General features: G+C 38.3%; 1 long non-coding RNA gene across 1 annotated transcript in view; it reads left to right on the top strand.

The window, feature by feature from the left end:
- Positions 1–20454, top strand: part of LOC104976682 (uncharacterized) — a 692169-nt gene that overhangs the window by 534208 nt on the left and 137507 nt on the right. The window lies entirely within an intron of this gene.

Here is a 20454-nt window from a genome sequence, read left to right as displayed (position 1 = left end):
GTTACCTGATCATACCAGCTTTTAAACAAATTCAGCATTTATGCAGAAAAGGAAAATGCATCTCAATATTAGTGAAATTACCAGTATAGTAAATCAGTAAGTACTGAAAGCATTAATGCCATAAAGAATATGAGGCCAGTAATGATAAGAAATGTAAAAAAATCTTACATTTGTTCTTACAGACATTTTCTTTCCTTCTTCCTTCTTCTTTCCACCTACATTTCATTAGCCTCATTCTTTTGTTCTTTTTCCTTTATAAACTTTGAAACACTTACTGGGTGATGAAAATAATATGTAAAAGTGTCCTTACCATCTGTGTTTTTGAAGAGAAATAAACTCTCAAATATGTGAATCAAATGATCGTCTATTAGAAATAATGAAACTAGCTACACATTTCTGTCCAGAATATACAGCAGATGATTCCTTATTCTCCACTCATTTTTTGTAATTTTATTCTTTTTATGTCTTCTTAGAAACCCTACACTGTTTTCTTTCTTTTTTCCTTGTTACCCAGAGTCTTTTTATTATCTTTTTTTATTTCCCCTCTGCATATCCTATTTTCTAATATAATTTAGAATTTCCTGTGAAAATTCAAAGAATTTAATGAAGAAAATTTTAAAATAAAATTATCTGTATGATTTGCAAAAACATGCTACACTTTGCCAGCATAAAACAAGGTACTGAAGTGTATTTTATTCTCTTTTGGCAGTTAGACCCTGATGTAGATTTTATACAGTGAATCTTTTAGTTACATATTTCCAAATTTAAATCTAAATATTAAGAAGCATCTCAGTGAGTGAGTCCTTGAAAATTTGGTCACAATAATTCTCATTTTGACATGAATTATTCACTTGTTTTCTTCTTGGTGATACCTGGCACCGCTTTTCCATCCACAATTTAACACTAGATATCTACATGTTCATATATACCAGTCTTTATTCTCTATGTATATTTTTTTCCTATCTATAGGCTTTGAGGTAGCCAAAATTATTATTTGATAGATTATAAAATAGTAACAAAACTCCATCGAACTTGCTCATTTAGTAGACTAATAAAATATCTTAGTAGATTAATAAAATATCTCTCAGATAGCCCTGGGTCACACAGATGATGAATAAGAAAAATCTAAATTAATAGAAAAGAAGGATTTATAGTTCCTTCCCATTAGAGCCTGTGTATAATTTGACTGGAATTCTTTTTTTTAATTTATTTATTTTTATTGAAGGATAATTGCTTTACAGAATTTTGTTGTTTTCTGTCAAGCCTCAACATGAATCAGCCATCAGATCAGATCAGATCAGTCGCTCAGTCTTGTCCAACTCTTTGCGACCCCATGAATCGCAGCACGCCAGGCCTCCCTGTCCATCACCAACTCCCGGACATCACCCAGACTCACGTTCATCGAGTCAGTGATGCCATCCAGCCATCTCATCCTCTGTCGTCCCCTTCTCCTCTTGCCCCCAATCCCTCCCAGCATCAGAGTCTTTTCCAATGAGTCAACTCTTCACATGAGGTGGCCAAAGTACTGGACTTTCAGCTTTAGCATCATTCCTTCAAAAGAAATCCCAGGGCTGATCTCCTTCAGAATGGACTGGTTGGATCTCCTTGCAGTCCAAGGGACTCTCAAGAGTCTTCTCCAACACCACAGTTCAAAAGCATCAATTCTTCGGCGCTCAGCCTTCTTCACAGTCCAACTCTCACATCCATACATGACCACAGGAAAAACCATAGCCTTGACTAGACAGACCTTTGTTGGCAAAGTAATGTCTCTGCTTTCATAGGCAGACATATATCCCCTCCCTTTTGAACCTCCCTCCCATCTACCTCCCCATCACACCCCTCTAGGTTGATACAGAGCCCCTGTTTGAGTTTCCTGAGCCATACAGCAAATTCCCGTTGGCTATCTGTTTTATATAAATAAATACATACTGCATGACCTGGGGTTGACTGAATTTGCAGAGGCAGAACTGCAGATATGGAACGCCCACTGTAAAGTAATACTCATATTTCTACCCCCTAACCCTGTTGGCTACTTATTTTACATATGGTAATGTAAGTTTCCATGTTACTCTTTCCATACATCTCACCCTCTCCTCCCCTCTCCCCATGTCTATAAGTCTATTCTCTATGTTTGTTTCTCCACTGTTTCCCTGTAAATAAATTCTTCAGTACCATTTTTCTAGATTCTGTATATATGAGTTAGAATACAATGTTTATCTTTCTCTTTCTGACTTACTTCACTCTGTATAATAGGTTCTTGGTTCATCCACCTCATTAGAACTGACTCAAATGCATTGCTTTTTATAGCTGAGTAGTATCCCATTGTGTATATGTACCACAACTTATTTTTCCATTCATCTGTTGATGGACATCTAGGTTGCTCCCAAGTTCTAGCTGTTGAAAATAATGCTGCAATGAACAATGGGATACATGTGTCTCTTTCAGTTTTGGTTTCCTCAGGATGTATGCCTAGGAGTGGAATTGCTGGGTCATGTGGTGATTTTATTCCTAGTTTTTAAAGGAATCTCCATACCGTCTTCCATAGTGGCTGTATCAATTTACATTCCCACCAACAGTGCAAGAGCGTTCCCTTTTTTCCACACCCTCTCCAGCATTTACTGTTTGTAGACTTTTTGATGATGGCCATTCTGACCAGGGTGAGGTGATATCTCATAGTTTTGATTTGCATTTCTCTAATAATGAGCAATGTTGAGCATCTTTTCATGTGTTTGTTAGCCATCTGTATGTCTTCTTTGGAGAAAGGTCTTTTCCCCACTTTTTGATTGGGTTGTTTGTTTTTCTGGTATTGAGTTCTATGAACTGCTTGTATATTTTGAAAATTAATCCTTTGTCAGTTGTTACATTTGCTATTATTTTCTACCATTCTTAGGGCTGTCTTTTCACTTTGCTATAGTTTCCTTAGCTATGCAAAAGCTTTTAAGTTTAATCAGGTCCCACTTGTTTACTTTTGTTTTTATTTCTATTAGTCCAGGAGATGGGTCATAGAGGATCTTGCTTTGGTTTATGTCATCTAGTGTTCTGTCTATGTTTTCCTCTAAAAGTTTTATAGTTTCTGGTCTTACATTTAGGTCTTTAATCCATTTTGAGTTTATCTCTGTGTGTGGTGTTAGGAATTGTTCTAATTTCCTTCTTTTACATGTAGCTGTCCAGTTTTCCCAGCACCATTTATTGAAGAGGCTGTCTTTGCCCTGTTGTATATATATTCTTGTCTCGTTTGTCAAAAATAAGGTACCCATAGGTGCATGGGTGTATTTCTGGGCTTTCTATCTTGTTCCTTTGGTCTATATTTCGGTTTTTGTGGCAGTACCATACTGTTTTTGATGACTGTAGCTTTGTAGCATAAGCTGAAGTCAGGAAAGTTGATTCCTCCAGCTTCATTCTTCTTTCTCAAGACTATTTTGGCTATTCGGGGTCTTTTGTGTTTCCATATAAATTGTGAAATTTTTTGTTCTAGTTCTGTGAAAAATGCGATTGGTAATTTGATAGGGATTGCATTGAATCTGTAGATTGCATTTGGTAGTATAGTCATTTTCACAATATCGATGCTTCCTACCCAAGAACATGGAATATCTCTTCATCTGTTTATGTCATCTTTGATTTTTTTCATTAGTATCTTATAATTTTCTATGTACAGTTTTTTTTGTGTGTGTGTCCTTAGGTAAGTTTATTCCTAGATATTTAATTATTTTTGTTGCAATGGTGAATGGGATTGATTCCTTAATTTCTATTTATGATTTTTCATTGTGAGTATATAGAAATGAAAGTGATTTCTGTGTATTGATTTTGTATCCTGCAACTTTGCTAAATTCACTGATTAGCTCTAAAAATTTTCTAATACTATGTTTATAATGTATTCTATGTACAGTATCCGGAGAAGGCAATGGCACCCCACCCCAGTACTCTTGCCTGGAAAAATCCCATGGACAGAGGAGCCTGGTAGGCTGCAATCCACGGGGTTGCTAAGAGTCGGACACAACTCAGCGACTTCACTTTCACTTTTCACTTTAATGCATTGGAGAAGGAAATGGCAACCCACTCCAGTGTTCTTGCCTGGAGAATCCCAGGGACAGGGGAGCCTGGTGGGCTGCCGTCTATGGGGTTGCACAGAGTCGAACACGACTCGAGTGACTTTGCAGCAACAGTAGCAGCATATACAATATCATGTCATCTGCAAACAGTGAGAGCTTTACTTCTTCTTTTCCAATCTGAATTCGTTGTATTTCTTTTTCTTCTCTAACTGCTGTAGCAAGGACTTCCAGAACTATGTTGAATAATAGTGATGAAAGTGGACACCCTTGTCTTGTTCCTGATCTTAGGGGGAATGCTTTCAGTTTTTCACCATCGAGAATAATGTTTGCTGTAGCTTTATTATGCTGAGGTAGGTTCCTTCTCTGCCCATTTTTTGAAGAGTTTTAATCATAAATGGGTGCTGAATTCTGTCAAAGGCTTTTTCTACATCTCTTGAGATAATCATATGGCTTTCCTCTTTCCGTTTGTTAATATGGTGTAACACATTGATTGATTTGCATATATTGAAGAATCCTTGCATCCCTGGAATAAACCCAACTTGATCATGGTGTATGAACTTTTTTATGTGTTGCTGAATTCTGTTTGCTAAAATTTTGTTGAGGATTTTTGCATCTATGTTCATCAGTGATATTGGCCTGTAGTTTTCTTTTTGTGTGTTGTCTTTGTCTGGTTTTGGTATCAGGGTGATTGTGGCCTCGTAGAATGTGTTTGGAAGTGTTCCTTCCTCTGCAATTTTTTGAAAGAGTTTTAGAAGGACAGGCATTAGCTCTTCTCTAAATGTTTGATAGAATTCTCCTGTGAAGCCATCTGGTCCCTAGCTTTGTTTTTGGGAGATTTTTGATCACAGCTTCAGTTTCATTATTTGTAATTGGGCTGTTCATACTTTCTATTTCTTCCTGGTTCAGTCTTGGAAGATTGAACTTTTCTAAGAACCTGTTCATTTCTTCTAGGTTGTCCATTTTATTGCCGTATAGTTCATAATAGTCTCTATAATCCTTTGTATTTCTGCATTGTCTGTTGTAACCTCTCCTTTTTCATTTCTAATTTTGTTGATTTGATTCTCCTTTCTTTTCTCCTTGATGAGTCTGGCTAAGGGTTTGTCAATTTTGTTTATCTTCTCAAAGAACCAGCTTTTGGTTTTATTAATCTTTACTATTGTTTCTTTCATTTCTTTTTCATTTATTTCTGCTCGGATCTTTATAATTTCTTTCCTTCTGCTAATTTTGGGGGGTTTTGTTCTTCTTTTTCCAATTGTTTTAGGTGTAATGTTAGGTTGTCTATTCAATGTTTTTCTTGTTTGTTGAGGTAGGACTGTATTGCTATTAACTTCTCTCGTAGAAATGCTTTTGCTGCATCCCATAGATTTTGAGTTGTCATGTTTTCATTGTCATTTGTTTCTAGGATCTTTTTTTATTTCCCTTTTTATTTCTTCAGTAACCTGTTGGTTATTTAGAAACATGTTTAATCTTCATGTGTTTGTGTTTCTTACAGTTTTTTTCCTGTAATTGATATCTAGTCTCATAGTATTGTGGTCAGAGAAGATGCTTGGTACAATTTTCTTAAACTTACTGATGTTTGATTTGTGACCAAGATGTGCTCTATCCTGGAGAATGTTCCATGTCTTGAGAAGATGGTGTATTCTTCTGCATTTGGATGGAATGTCCTGAAGATATCAATGAGATCCATCTCACCTAGTGTATCAGTTAAGACTTGTGTTTGCTTATTAATTTTCTGTTTTAGTGATCTGTCCATTGGTGTGAGTGGGGTGTTAAAGTCTCCTACTATTATTGTGTTACTGTCAATTTCTCCTTTTATGTCTGTTAGTGTTTGTCTTATGTATGGAGGTGCTCCTATGTAAATATGCATAGATATTTACAATTGTTATGTCTTCCTCTTGGACTAATCCCTTAATCATTATGTAGTGTCCTTCCTTATCTCTTGTAATCTTCTTTATTTTAAGGTCTATTTTGTCTTATAGGAGGATTGCTACTCCAGCTATCTTTTGCTTCCCATTTGCATGGAATATATTTTTCTATCCTCTCACTTTCAGTCTATATGTATTTTTAGGTCTGAAATGGGTTTCTTGTAGACAGCTTATATATGGGTCTTGTTTTTGTATCCATTCAGCCAGTCTGTGTCTTTTAATTGAAACATTTAATCTATTGACATTTAAAGTAATTATTGATGTATTTGTTCCTATTGCCATTTTTTTAATTGTTTGGGGTTGATTTTGTAGATCTTTTTTTCTTGTATTTCTTGACTATATAAGTCCCTTTAACATTTGTTGTAAAGGTGGTTTGGTGGCACTGAATTCTCTTAACTTTTGCTTGTCTGAAAAGCTTTTTGTTTCTCCATAAATTTTGAATGAGCTCCTTGCCAGGTACAGTAATCTTGGTTGTAGATTTTTCCCTTTCAGTACTTTAAATATATCCTGCCATTCCCTTCAGTGGTTTCCCTTGTAAGTTATTTGTTGCTTCTCCCTTGCTGCTTTTAATATTGTTTCTTTGTGTTTAGTCTTTGCTTGTTTGATTAGTATGTGTCTTGGCATATTTCTCCTTGGGTTTATCCTATATGGGACTCTGTGCCTCTTGGACTTGATTGTCTATTTCCTGTTCCATTTTGGGGAAATTTTCAACTATAATCTCTTCAAAAATTTTCTGCCCTTTCTTTTTCTCTTCTTCATCTGGGACCCCTTCAATTCAAATATTTGATATGGTCCCAGAAGTCTCTGAGACTGTCCTCAGGTCTTTTCATTCTTTTTAGTTTATTCTGCTCTTCAGCAGTTGTTTCCACCATTTTATCTTCCAGCTTACTGATTTGTTCTTCTGCATCAGATATTCTGCTATTGATTCCTTCCAGAGTATTTTTAATTTCAGTAATCATATTGTTTGTCTCTGTATGTTTATTCTTTAATTCTTCTAGGTTTTTGTTAGTTTATTCTTGCATTTCCTCCATTTTGTTTTCAAGGTTTTTGATCATCTTTACTATCATTATTCTGAATTCTTTTTCAAGAAGTTTGCCTATTTCTTCTTCATTTATTTGGACTTCTGTGTTTCTAGTTTGTTCCTTCATTTGTGTAGTATTTCTTTGCCTTTTCATTATTTTTTTTTTAACTTACTGTGTTTGAGGTCTCCTTTTCCCAGGCTTCAAGGAAAGTTGAATTCTTTCTTTGAAGAAGGTTAAATTCTTTCTTCCTTTTGGTTTTTTCCCTCCTAAGGTTGGTCCAGTGGTTTGTGTAAGCTTCTTATAGGGTGAGATTTGTGCTGAGTTTTTGTTTGTTTTCCCTTTGATGGGCAAGCTGAGTGAGGTGGAATCCTGTCTGCTGATGATTGGGTTTGTATTTTGTTTTGTTTGTTGTTTAGATGAGGCGTCCTGCACAGGGTGCTACTGGTGGTTGGATGATCCCAGGTCTTGTATTACAGTGGTTTCCTTTGTATGAGTTCTCACTATTTAATACTCCCTAGGGTTAGTTCTCTGGTACTCTAGGGTCCTAGAGTCAGTACGCCCACTCCAAAGACTCAGGGCTTGACCTCTGATCAGGAACGAAGATTCCACAAGTGATTTGTTATAGCATAAGTGAGATTAAAACAAATGTCCAAAAATGAGAAACCAAAGATGAACCCCGACAAACGGCAGTTTAAAAAATCAGGCAAATAATTAAAATAATGGAATATACATATATACATATACACCCAGGAGCAAAGTCAAAACAGTCCAACAAAAATAAAGAAGATTGACCCAGTGATCAAAGGAAATCAAAAGTTATATTTACCAGTTAAGAACAAAGCTAAAGCACAAACTGGAAAACAAAACTAAGCCAAGGTGCCAAGTGGGGAATAAAGCAATGAAAACAAAACTAACAAATATGCTGAGAGGAAAGGAAAGAAAAGAAAGAAAGAATAGATATGCGAAGTTAAATAGAGGTAGATGAAGAAGATTTATATACATTAAAAATTAACTGCAAGGGGAAAAGAACAGTATGAAAAGCAAACAAAGGAATAAATGTAGAAAAAGTAAAATAGGATTAAAAATTAAAATTATTAAAAAGAGGAAAAAAAAGAAGAAAGAAAAAAGGAAAATTCCACAGAACTGCAGAAGCCCAATGTAGAGGCAGAGGTTTGTAACAACAATAAAAAATATGACTGAGGGAAAAAAAGCTCAAAACTTAATTGGATTTCTTAGTCCCAATAAAGTCAACGACTATAAGGGGGGGTGGGGGGAGGAAAAAGAGAAAAATACTCCAAAAGAATATATAAAACAAGTCAAAAATAAGAATAATAAATGTTTTTCTTGAGTCACTGCTGTCAGAGTCCTTTCCCTCGATAGGAGTTACTATCCACCTTACCTCCCTAGGATGCCCTCCAACACTGTACTGATCTCTGGACCTGCTGTGGGGGCAATTCAGATTCTAATCTGGTCCTACTCCTGTGTATTTTTGTGTCCAGTGTCCACAGCTATCAGAACTAGTGTGTTTTCTTTTGTTAGAGCTCTCAATGACCTTTTATACATTCCATAGGCACAGTCTGCCTAGTTGATCATGTGAATTTTATCTGCAGCTTGTACAGCTGGTGGGAAGGTTTGGGGTCTTCTTCCTTAGCCATACTGCCTCTGGGTTTCAATTGTGGTTTTATTTCTATCTCTACATATGGGTCATCCACTGGGGTTTGCTCCTGAGGCTGCCCTGGAGGACTTGGGTTTGCCCCTGTGAGGCCCAGGTGTGGAGGTGGTGCAGCTGCTTGGGTCACAGGGGTTCTGGCAGCACCAGGTACTCAGGGGAGTTGGCAGCTAGGGCAGCAAGAAACATAGTGCTCTGTTAAGGGTATGGCAACCAGTATTGGCCAATACACTCCAGTATTCTTGCCTGGAGAACCCCCCTCCCTGACAGAGAAGCCTGGCAGGCCACAGTCTACAGGGTCGCAAAGAGTTGGACAGGACTCAAGCGACCCTGTTTGCATAGATGCAAGACATTTTTTGCCTGTGGCAGCTCTGCCCCAGTGAGAGTTGAGCATGAAGGTGGCACAGCTTCTTGGCTTGTGGGGACCCTGGCAGTGCCAAGTGTGCAGGAACACAGACTGACTCCACCACAGGAGTTATGGACCTATCAGAGTCTTTTTTTCGAGCCTCTTGTACCTGGTTATCAGAAGGCCTCTTTGGCCAGTCTTTCTCCATAGCTCCACCTGTTCAGGCACTTAGAGGACTCCCTTGCCTGGGGTCCCTCTCTGTTGTTCCAGATTAGGCACATAGAGGGGCCCCCTGGCTGGGGTCCTGCTCTGTAGTTCAGTGCATCAGGCATTTGATGGGCCAGACTCTCACTTGTTCAACTGCCAATGCTGGCACGTGGGGGGAGAGAGGCTATGGTGCTGGCTTCACCCCTATGTGTGACTCAGCAGTATCACCTTGCTTCCATGGCTGCCTGGCTTTCCTCCACCGACATTTCCCACCACGATCTCCCCCCTCACATCCCCTCAATCCATCTCTCCACAGTCAGCGGCAGCCCTCACCCTGGGATTGCTCCACAATCCCTAAACTCCAGCTCCAAGCCTCTGTGCCATCCAGGGGACTAATGTTCCTGTCCAGGGAATGCATGGCTGTGGCAAGAACTATCTGATTCTCATTCCATTTAGGCTGCCACAGATCAGCTGTTTCATTCACATCCTTAAATGTTTCTCCTCTGACTCAGCCAATTGTCCCGACGTGGGGATCGGACCCCTGCCTCAGTTCCCCCACCCACCGAGGGCAGGTCCGGTCCTACTGACACTCCTGTTTTTCCCCCTAGTTCTTTGTCCTACCGAGTTTTGCGTGGGTCTATATATTCTTTCCCACTGGTCAGGTCCTCCTGTCCACTCTCCACTGGTGTTCTGGATGCACTTCTGTGTCTGAAGGTGTATTCCTGATGTATCCATGGAGAGAGATGTACTCCACGTCCACCTACTCCTCAGCCATCTCGTTCTCTTGACTGGAATTATTTTGCTTTTTGACACAATGTTTCATGAGGTACTAATGAGAAATTTGGCCCCAAACCTGTACATCTAAGTTATTCTCCTCTAGAATTTGATTATATTTTGGGATGCAGTCAGATGTTCTGAAACTTCAGTGTGTGGAAATGGAACTTATAAATACACTTCAGAAACTCCCAGTAACACTGCATAATTTACCAGTAATTTCACAAGCATTGTCTCATATCCCATTTCAAAGAAAGTATCAAGATTGGTTCACCTTGTTATAAAATGTGGTGAAAGGAAACTGTTGAAAAGAAACCCAAATTGGAACATAAACGAGTTAGGTAATGTTACCAAAATTTTTGCTGTTGTTCAATTGCTAAGTCATGTCTGACTCTTTGCAACCCCATGGACTGAAGCATGCCAGCCTCCTCTGTCCTCCACTATCTCCCAGAGTTTGCTCAGATTTATGTCCATTGAATCAGTGATGCTATCTAACCATCTCATCCTCTGCTGCCTCCTTCTCTTTTTGACTTCAGTCTTTACCAGTATGAGGTCTTTTCAGATGAGCCAGCTCTTTACTTCAGGTGGCCAAAGTAATGGAGATTCAGCAACAGTCCATTCAATGAATGTTCAGGGTTGAATTCCTTTAGAATTGATGGGTGTGATCTCATTGCAGTCCAAGAGACTCTCAGGAGTCCTCTGCAGCACCACAATTCAAAAGCATCAGCTCTTTGGTGTTCAGCCTTCTTTACAATCCATCTCTCATATCCATACATGACTAATGGAAAAACCATAGCTTTGACTATACACAGCTTTGTTGGCAAAGTGATGTCTCTGCTTTTGAATACACTATCTAGGTTTGTCATAGCTTTTCTTTCAAGGAGCAAGCGTCTTTCAGTTTCATGGCTGCAGTCACCATCCACAGTGATTTGGGAGCCCAAGAGAATAAAGTCTGCCACTGTTGCCATTGTTTCCCTATCTATTTGCCATGAAGTGATGGGATCACATGACATAATCTTGGTTTTTTGAATGTTGAATTTTAAACCAGCTTTTTCACTCTCTTCTTTCACCCTCTATAGTTTCTCTTTACTTTCTGCCATTAGGGTGATATCATATGCATATTGAGGTTGTTGATATTTCTCTTAGCAATCTTGATTCCAGCTTGTGATTCATCCAGCCCAGTGTTTCCACATGAAGCACTCTGCATATAAGTTAAATAAGCAAGGGGACGACCTTGTCACACTCCTTTCTCAATTTTGAACCAGTCCTTTCTTCCATGTCTGGTTCTAGCTGTTGCTTCTGGACCCACACATGGGTAGGATATATCATGATTATTCTAGGTTTTGTTTTTTTTGTTGTAAGCAAGGTGTAAGTTTATTTCTCTCAGCAACCTTCGACTAATGCAGCAGCTCCTCCAAATCATTTAAAACCCCTGATTCACGATCATCGTACATAACTTTCATTGTCATTGCAGAATGTGGCTGCTTGATCCCCATTCATCATATCAGAGCTCCAAGTGGTAGAGGAAAGACGAGAAGACAAACAAGTCTTCTGTCTAAGGAGATTTCTGAAATACCTCATGCAACATTTCTACTTGCATTGCAGTGACTAAATCATAAACACATGGCTTCCCTGGTTTCAAGAGAGGCATGGGAATGTGGTATTTTAAATGGACGGAAATGGACCTGCAGAGGTGCAAAGGAGGAGCAGAGGTAGGGTGGGTAGCCAGCAGTTTCTAGCAGGCAGGGAGAGAAGAAGGGAAGCATTGAGGGAGGCCAGAAGCAGAGCAGAAAAGAGAGCTGCCAGCTCAAATCCCGTATTACCCTAGAGATTAATTTCTACCAGCCATCAAGTCTTCCCTGAATAAGATCTGAAAATTCAAGTCACTGGTCATTTATAAAACTATCTGAGAATGATGTAGTGCAACTGAACATAGATGGTTGCATTTTGGAAGTAGTAGCAGCAGTGGGATTAGTATTAATAGTAGTAGCTATTGTAATGCTAGTTCTTTAGATACTCAATATATATTCCTGGGTACAACTATATATCCATTTAAAAGGATAATGAAACTAAGGCCTCTGTTTGAATAAACATTATTCTTTTATTCCATATGCATTTCTGACTTTTCCAATAGATATTTATAATTCACTATACTTGAAATAAACTGATGGATATTTATACTGTAAATAAGTGGATTGAAGCAGCTTTTAAAAGGCCAAGGGAGTCAGTATAGCTTGTGGCTAAAAAAATGAAAGTTGAAGTTGGGTTTAAACATAAGATCTGCAACTGAAGAGCTATATGTGACCTTTACCTTCAATGATTTATTCTCTAAGCTTCAACTTCCTAAATTATAGAGATAACAAAAAACAAAAACATTAAACTTGAAGGGCTGTGATAGGATTAAATAATACATAAAATATATAGGAGTCAGAAAGTGTTCATTAAAAAAAAAAAAAAAAACAAACCTTTTTTTCAGGATCTTCTCAAAAAAGTACTAAAGAGTAGTCAGAGATTATGTTTTAAAACAGAATAATCCCAAGGGCAAGATATACCTGAACACTTTGGGTTTATGTAGAGTTTACAAGGAAACATAAAGACAAATACCTGTAGTTAGACAAAGTATGCCTCATCAGATAATACCAGTGAGGGGAAAAAAAAAAAGAATATTTGTTCCCTACTAGCTGGTAATAATTAATGATTTTTAAAACACCAGAAAATAAATTATCTAAACTAAGAATAGTTCTAAAATATCAAGCAGGTGTTTTTTTTCTTTTTTTATTTCTGACTGTGGTATAATTAAATAATAGGAACACCTTATTGTCAAATTTAGACTTAAGTTGAAGAAAGTAGGGAAAACCACTAGACCATTTAGGTATGTCCTAAATCAAATCCCTTATGATTATACAGTACAAGTGAGAAATAGATTTAAGGGACTAGATCTAATAGACAGAGTGCCTGATGAACAGTGGACAGAGGTTCATGACATTGTACAGGAGACAGGGATCACAACCATCCCCATGGAAAAGAAATGCAAAAAAGCAAAGTGGCTGTCTGAGGAAGCCTTACAAATAGCTGTGAAAAGAAGAGAAGGGAAAAGCAAAGGAGAAAAGGAAAGATATAAACATCTGAATGCAGAGTTCCAAAGAATAGCAAGGAGAGATAAGAAAGCCTTCCTTAGCAATCAATGCAAAGAAATAGAGGAAAACAACAGAATGGGAAAGACTAGAGATCTCTTCAAGAAAAAGAGAGATACCAAGGGAACATTTCATGCAAAGATGGGCTCGATAAAGGACAGAAATGGTATGGACCTAACAAAAGCAGAAGATATTAAGAAGAGGTGGCAAGAATACACAGAAGAACTGTACAAAAAGGATCTTCACGACCCAGATAATCATGATGGTGTGATCACTCACCTAGAGCCAGACATCCTGGAATGTGAAGTCAAGTGGGCCTTAGAAAGCATTACTATGAACAAAGCTAGTGGAGGTGATGGAATTCCAGTTGAGCTATTTCAAATCCTAAACGATGATGCTGTGAAAGTGCTACACTCAATATGCCAGCAAATTTGGAAAACTCAGCAGTGGCCACAGGACTGGAAAAGGTCCATTTTCATTCCAATCCCAAAGAAAGGCAATGCCAAAGAATGCTCAGACTACCACACCATTGCACTCATCTCACATGTTAGTAAAGTAATGCTCAAAATTCTCCAAGCCAGGCTTCAGCAGTACGTGAACTGCGAACTTCCCGATGTTCAAGCTGGTTTTAGAAAAGGCAGAGGAACCAGAGATCAAATTGCCAACATCCGCTCGATCATGGAAAAAGCAAGAGAGTTCCAGAAAAACATCTGTTTCTGCTTTACTGACTATGCCAAAGCCTTTGACTGTGTGGATCACAATAAACTGTGGAAAATTCTGAAAGAGATGGGAATACCAGACCACCTGACCTGCCTCTTGAGAAACCTATATGCAGGTCAGGAAGCAACAGTTAGAACTGGACATGGAACAACAGACTGGTTCCAAATATGAAAAGGAGTATGTCAAGGCTATATATTGTCACCCTGCTTATTTAACTTACATGCAGAGTACATCATGAGAAACGCTGGGCTGGAAGAAGCACAAGCTGGAATCAAGATTGCCAGGAGAAATATCAATAACCTCAGATATGCAGATGACACCACCCTTATGGCAGAAAGTGAAGAGGAACTAAAAAGCCTCTTGATGAAAGTGAAAGAGGAGAGTGAAAAAGTTGGCTTAAAGCTCAACATTCAGAAAATGAAGATCATGGCATCTGGTCCCATCATTTCATGGGAAATAGATGGGGAAACAGTGGAAACAGTGGCAGACTTTATTTTGTGGGGCTCCAAAATCACTGCAGATGGTGACTGCAGCCATGAAATTAAAAGACGCTTACTCCTTGGAAGGAAAGTTATGACCAATCTAGATAGCATATTAAAAAGCAGAGACATTAACTTTGCCAACAAAGGTCCATCTAGTCAAGGCTATGTTTTTTCCAGTGATCATGAATGGATGTGAGAGTTGGACTGTGAAGAAAGCTGAGCGCCAAAGAATTGATGCTTTTGAACTGTGGTGTTGGAGAAGACTCTTGAGAGTCCCTTGGACTGCAAGGAGATCCAGCCAGTCCATTCTAAAGATCAGTCCTGGGTGTTCATTGGAAGGACTGATGTTGAAGCTGAAACTCCAATATTTGGCCACCTCATGTGAAGAGTTGACTCACTGGAAAAGACCCTGATGCTGGGAGGGATTGGGGGCAGGAGGAGAAGGGGACCACAGAGGATGAGATGGCTGGATGGCATCACCGACTCGATGGACATGAATTTGAGTGAACTCCGGGAGTTGGTGATGGACAGGGAGGCCTGGCGTGCTGCGATTCAAGGGGCCGTAAAGAGTCGGACACGACTGAGTGACTGAATTCAACTGAACTGAACTGCTGCTGCTGCTGCTGACATCACTTCAGTCGTGTCCGACTCTGTGAGACCCCATAGACTGCAGCCCACCAGGCTCCTCCGTCCCTGGGCTTCTCCAGGCAAGAACACTGGATTGGGTTGCCATTTCCTTCTCCTGTGCATGAAAGTGAAAGTGAAGTCACTCAGTCGTGTCCAACCCTCAGCAACCCCATGGGCTGCAGCCTTCCAGGCTCCTCTGTCCATGGGATTTTCCAGGCAAGAGTACTGGAGTGGGGTGCCATGAACTGAACTGAGCAAGTTTTATTATTTGGAAACCTAATCTCTCTATTAGTATCGTCAGAACTATGTAGCAGAAAAACTGAGTCTGACCTTTCATAGTACACTTTCTTTGATCATTGCTCAAACATAAAGAAAAATCCTTTTTTAAAAACTGAGCTGTAATTGACATATAAAATTATTTAGGTTTAAGGAGTGTTGATGTGATACATTTGTATATTATAATGCAATTACCACCAGTGTTAGCACCTCTATCTTGTCACATTATTTTTTAGCAGTAAGAACAAATCTGATGTATTCTTTTCACAGCTCTGAAGTCTGAAATACAGTACTGTTGCCTGTGATCACTGTACTGTACCTTAGATCTGCAGGACATGTTTATCTAATAGTTGTGAGTTTGTACCCTTGAATGACATCTCCCCAGTTCCCCGCTTCCCCCACCCCAAGCCTGCGGAAACCACCATTCTACCTTCTGTTTTTACTGCTACTGCTAAGTTGCTTCAGTCGTGTCCGACTCTGTGCGACTCCATAGACTGCAGCCCACCAGGCTCCCCCGTCCCTGGGATTCTCCAGGCAAGAACACTGGAGTGGGTTGCCATTTCCTTCTCCAACGCATGAAAGTGAAAAGTGAAAGTGAAGTCGCTCAGTCGTGTTGCTCAGTCGTGTCCGACTCTAGCGACCCCATGGACTGCAGCCTACCAGGCTCCTCCATCCATGGGATTTTCTAGGCAGGTTCTACATGTTAGTGATGTTAGCCAATATTTGTCTCTTTCTGTAAATGCTTTTAATGAATTAGCTCTTTATAATTCTAAGCTCAGAGAGAGTTCTTTTATTTTTTTGGAGGGGGTGTGGTCTGGTTTGAATAATTATAGTCTCTTTATTGTGACTCATGATGTCACATATTTAGGCTCTTTTTCCAAAGAAACATTTTCAAACCCTTTAGTAATAGAGTAAACGTCTGTTTGAAAAGCAAAGTTATGAGCAGATATTTCAAACTGTGTAACATGAGTTCTGTATCTCTGAGGAGACTCTGGGTCCCTCGTCCTTCAGCAATTGTCTGGGTTTCTCTGCTTCTTCCTGTTCCTTATATTCAAATTGTCCCCTTTTTGAGCCTCTTCTTTCTGCTGTAGACAACTTCAGTTACTGCCTGCTACAGATAGCATCCAGAAACACAAAGTGATTGAATAACTAATTAATATACTTATACTCCCATTCATTTTAAAAAACACACTTATTGGAAACCTACTATGATATGCTGGATATTCAGAAAAAAGTCTCTGGCCTCAGGGAGTCCACAGTTTTGCAGTCCATAAACACATGAAGTATTTTAAGAGCTCTGATAAGTATAAACACAGGTTAGCATGCAAGATTGATCCTATAGGAGAAATTTCTGAGGTACTGTGGAGCAAAAAGACTTTCAAAGAAAGATGAAACTTCTAATCTCATTTATTTGTCTGTTTCATCAGTCTAATTAGATTGTAAGTTCTTTGAAGTCCAGAGAAATATCTTGTTCATCATTTTTTTGTTTATTTGTCTTCTACTCTCCTCAAAATGTTAGACTCATACATTTGCTTGTTGAGTAAAGGAATTTATTCAGACTTGCTGATGGAGGCACATCCCTAACTGCCAGTGATTTCTTTGGTTTGTTCAAAGGGTAAATGGTAACTTTTAAATGTGAGCTAATATTTCCCTCTCAGTATGGATGAGTTCATTAGGTATCTTTCTTGGAGAAGACAAATGCTTCTTATGGAATAAGAAACTTACAGAGTAGAAAGCACTCATGCAGATACTCAGAACCTGAGGATGTTTTTCAGGTTCAAGAAGGGAACAAAGTACAGAAGATGAAGTCTGGAGGTTCTGAAAGATTCACTTTGCCCAAAGAATTCCTCGTTTGTCTAAAACAAAGCTTCTACCTCAGAAGGTCCCTACCCTGAGTTTCGAAACTGAGTAGAAACGGACCACCAGCGTATGCAATAATCTGCACTGAAATTTTTCTTTTGAGGCACAAAGAGTATAACACTGACTTAACCCTTAGAAGGGGCCTCAAGTACTGAAGATACAGGAATAAATGATAGCATTATATGTGTTTTAGTATTCAAGTTTTAAAGGATTAGAGATTTCTCTCTCATCAAAAAGATATGGTTATGAAAATATCAAATAATTAACTGAATTTTCCTAATCATAATCACCTCTCAAATTAATTTAGAAAAGGATGTCAGTGCCCCTTTCTGTTTTTTTTAAAACATGAGATTATTTAGGACTGATGGTAAAATACTGATTAATTGTTTTGTTTTAAAACAATTAGATTAAAATATTGTTTGAAGTTATTCATTTTACCCAGTTGACATTTTAATGTACAAATATAATTACAGACTCTTTAGGAATGCTTAATTTTTGCCTTGATATATATGTCAGCAATTGTGTGTTTGAAAGAGAATCATAAAATGTAAAACTTTATGTTTAATCACCAGTGTCAAAAATTATTAGGTAATAACCACAGGAGAAGAGGATGTGTGAAAGATACAAAGGCCCATATTTAAGACATAATTTTTCTAATAGTTTCTCTGATTTTAAGATGTCATGGCGTCATATGAAGGTTAACAGGTCAGATACCAAATGGACTTTTTAAAAAAATGTTAAGTGATCAATTTGCACTCATAAAAGGGTTAAGATTACTGGCAGTTCTCTTAGACCATCATCTAGGTACACTACTGGCTAGAGACACAATAAACTCTGATTCTCTTGAGGGTCCAACTGGTTAAACAAAAGTAAATTGAAATAGTTCCTAGAGAAAGACTGCTCCCTCAGTTTGGGGGCAGAATATAATCCCATCAGATATTATAAAACTAGAATGTTAACACTAGGAAATATTGTTTGAAAATCCACTTAATTAATTCTGTCCCCCTGTTTCCTTCTCTCTGTAACCCAAATCTCAGACTTCTTTTTTTTTTTTCTAAGTAGCATGCCAGGGTACAACTGCTGTGAGGTTGCATCAGGGAAACAGAACAGTTTTTTGACAAGACTGATTTCTTTTTTAAGTTGCATTTTTTACTGTTGAAAGTTCTGGCTAAGAGTGTGTTTAAAATCCATTATGATTGTAAATATGATATACTTTATTCAGCCTGTGTCTAAACACTGAGAAACAGAACTTTGGAGTAAAAGTAAATAAGAATAAAGGATTCTTTTTCCTAACAGTAGAACCAGATTCTGCCAACAAAATAGGACACCTAAATTTTTTTTAAAGCTGAGATGGGTGTTAGAAAAATTTTTGAGAGATGTGCTACTTGCGAGAGCATCCTAGAGTAAATGATTTTATTAAGCTAATTTTTTTCAAGTTTGTGAGCCCTCTGAAATTTTTTTATGTGGTATAAAATTTCTAAGAAATTGGGATGAGCAGCATTAAGGCATCACAGTAACTGATAATAATTTTACACACATTCTCACCGCCGATCTTTGGACCCAGATCTCACATTCATCTTGGGTCATGTTATGATAAAGGCTATGTCTGGATAGTGTCAGAATATCCAGATGCAGAGCAGGCTGCTTTGTTTATCAGCTACCAAACTCCTCCTGTTTCGAGGCACCCAGCTGATTGTCTGAAATGATGACATTGCATCTGGATGTTTAGCGTTGTGTAGCCACAAGGAAAGAAAAAGTGCTAAGTTTTACAGCTGTTAGGGTAACACCTTTTTTTTTCTTCCATTGCTTCATAGAAATGATCTTCTAAAGGGTAATTTTGGTATCAAATTATAGAATTGGTGCTGCAAGCCCAGAAAGTAAGAATCCTGTTTCGAAGAAGAAGGCAGGACACTGTGGAAATGAAGACTCCATTGTAGGGTAGGGAAGGATGATGGAAATCAAAGTTTATTTGGAATGCTCACATATAAGATAATCTGATATACATGACAGATCTGATGCACAGTTGAAAAATGAATTAATGACTTTTTAGAAAACAGTGTAAGTGAAAATAGTGCTGATTGATTTATGATGGAGATAGGGCATGAGAAATCAGAGTGTATTCCTTGGAGCTGCAGCAACAATAAATAATATGATTTAACTAAATAAACTACAATAAAACTTAAAATACACCTATTATATATGTATGAAGGTTCATTGACATCCATCTAGACTGTTGCATCTTTGAAAATATTAATGACTCCTATTAAAGCTAATGTGTATTTTTTTTTGAATTTATTTATTTTTTAAATTTATTTTATTTTATTTTTTTAACTTTACAATATTGTATTGGTTTTGCCTTATATCAAAATGAATCCGCCACAGGTATACACGTGTTCCCCATCCTGAACCCTCCTCCCTCCTCCCTCCCCATACCATCCCTCTGGATTGTCCCAGTGCACCAGCCCCAAGCATCCAGTATCGTGCATCGAACCTGGACTGGCAACTCGTTTCATATATATTATACATGTTTCAATGCCATTCTCCCAAATCATCCCACCCTCTCCCTCTCCCACAGAGTCCAAAAGACTGTTCTATACATCAGTGTCTCTTTTGCTGTCTCATATACAGGGTTATTGTTACCATCTTTCTAAATTCCATATATATGTGTTAGTATACTGTATTGGTGTTTTTCTTTCTGGCTTACTTCACTCTGTATAATAGGCTCCAGTTTCATCCACCTCATTAGAACTGATTCAAATGTATTCTTTTTAATGGCTGAGTAATACTCCATTGTATATATGTACCACAGCTTTCTTATCCATTCATCTGCTGATGGACATCTAGGTTGCTTCCATGTCCTGACTATTATAAACAGTGCTGCAAAAACATTGGGGTACGCATGTCTCTTTCCCTTCTGGTTTCCTCAGTGTGTATGCCCAGCAGTGGGATTGCTGGATCATAAGGCAGTTCTACTTCCAGTTTTTTAAGGAATCTCCACACTGTTCTCCATAGTGGCTGTACTAGTTTGCATTCCCACCAACAGTGTAAGAGGGTTCCCTTTTCTCCACACCCTCTCCAGCATTTATTGCTGGTAGACTTTTGGATTGCAGCCATTCTGACTGGTGTGAAATGGTACCTCATAGTGGTTTTGATTTGCATTTCTCTGATAATGAGTGATGTTGAGCATCTTTTCATGTGTTTGTTAGCCATCTGTATGTCTTCTTTGGAGAAATGTCTATTTAGTTCTTTGGCCCATTTTTTTTTTTTTTTTTTTTTTGGGCCCATTTTTTGATTGGGTCATTTATTTTTCTGGAATTGAGCTGTAGAGTTGCTTGTATGTTTTTGAGATTAGTTGTTTGTCCA

This window comes from Bos taurus, chromosome 22 (assembly GCF_002263795.3).
Source record: "Bos taurus isolate L1 Dominette 01449 registration number 42190680 breed Hereford chromosome 22, ARS-UCD2.0, whole genome shotgun sequence".
Lineage (NCBI taxonomy): Eukaryota > Metazoa > Chordata > Mammalia > Artiodactyla > Bovidae > Bos > Bos taurus.
This window is presented reverse-complemented; position numbering and strand designations above follow the sequence as displayed.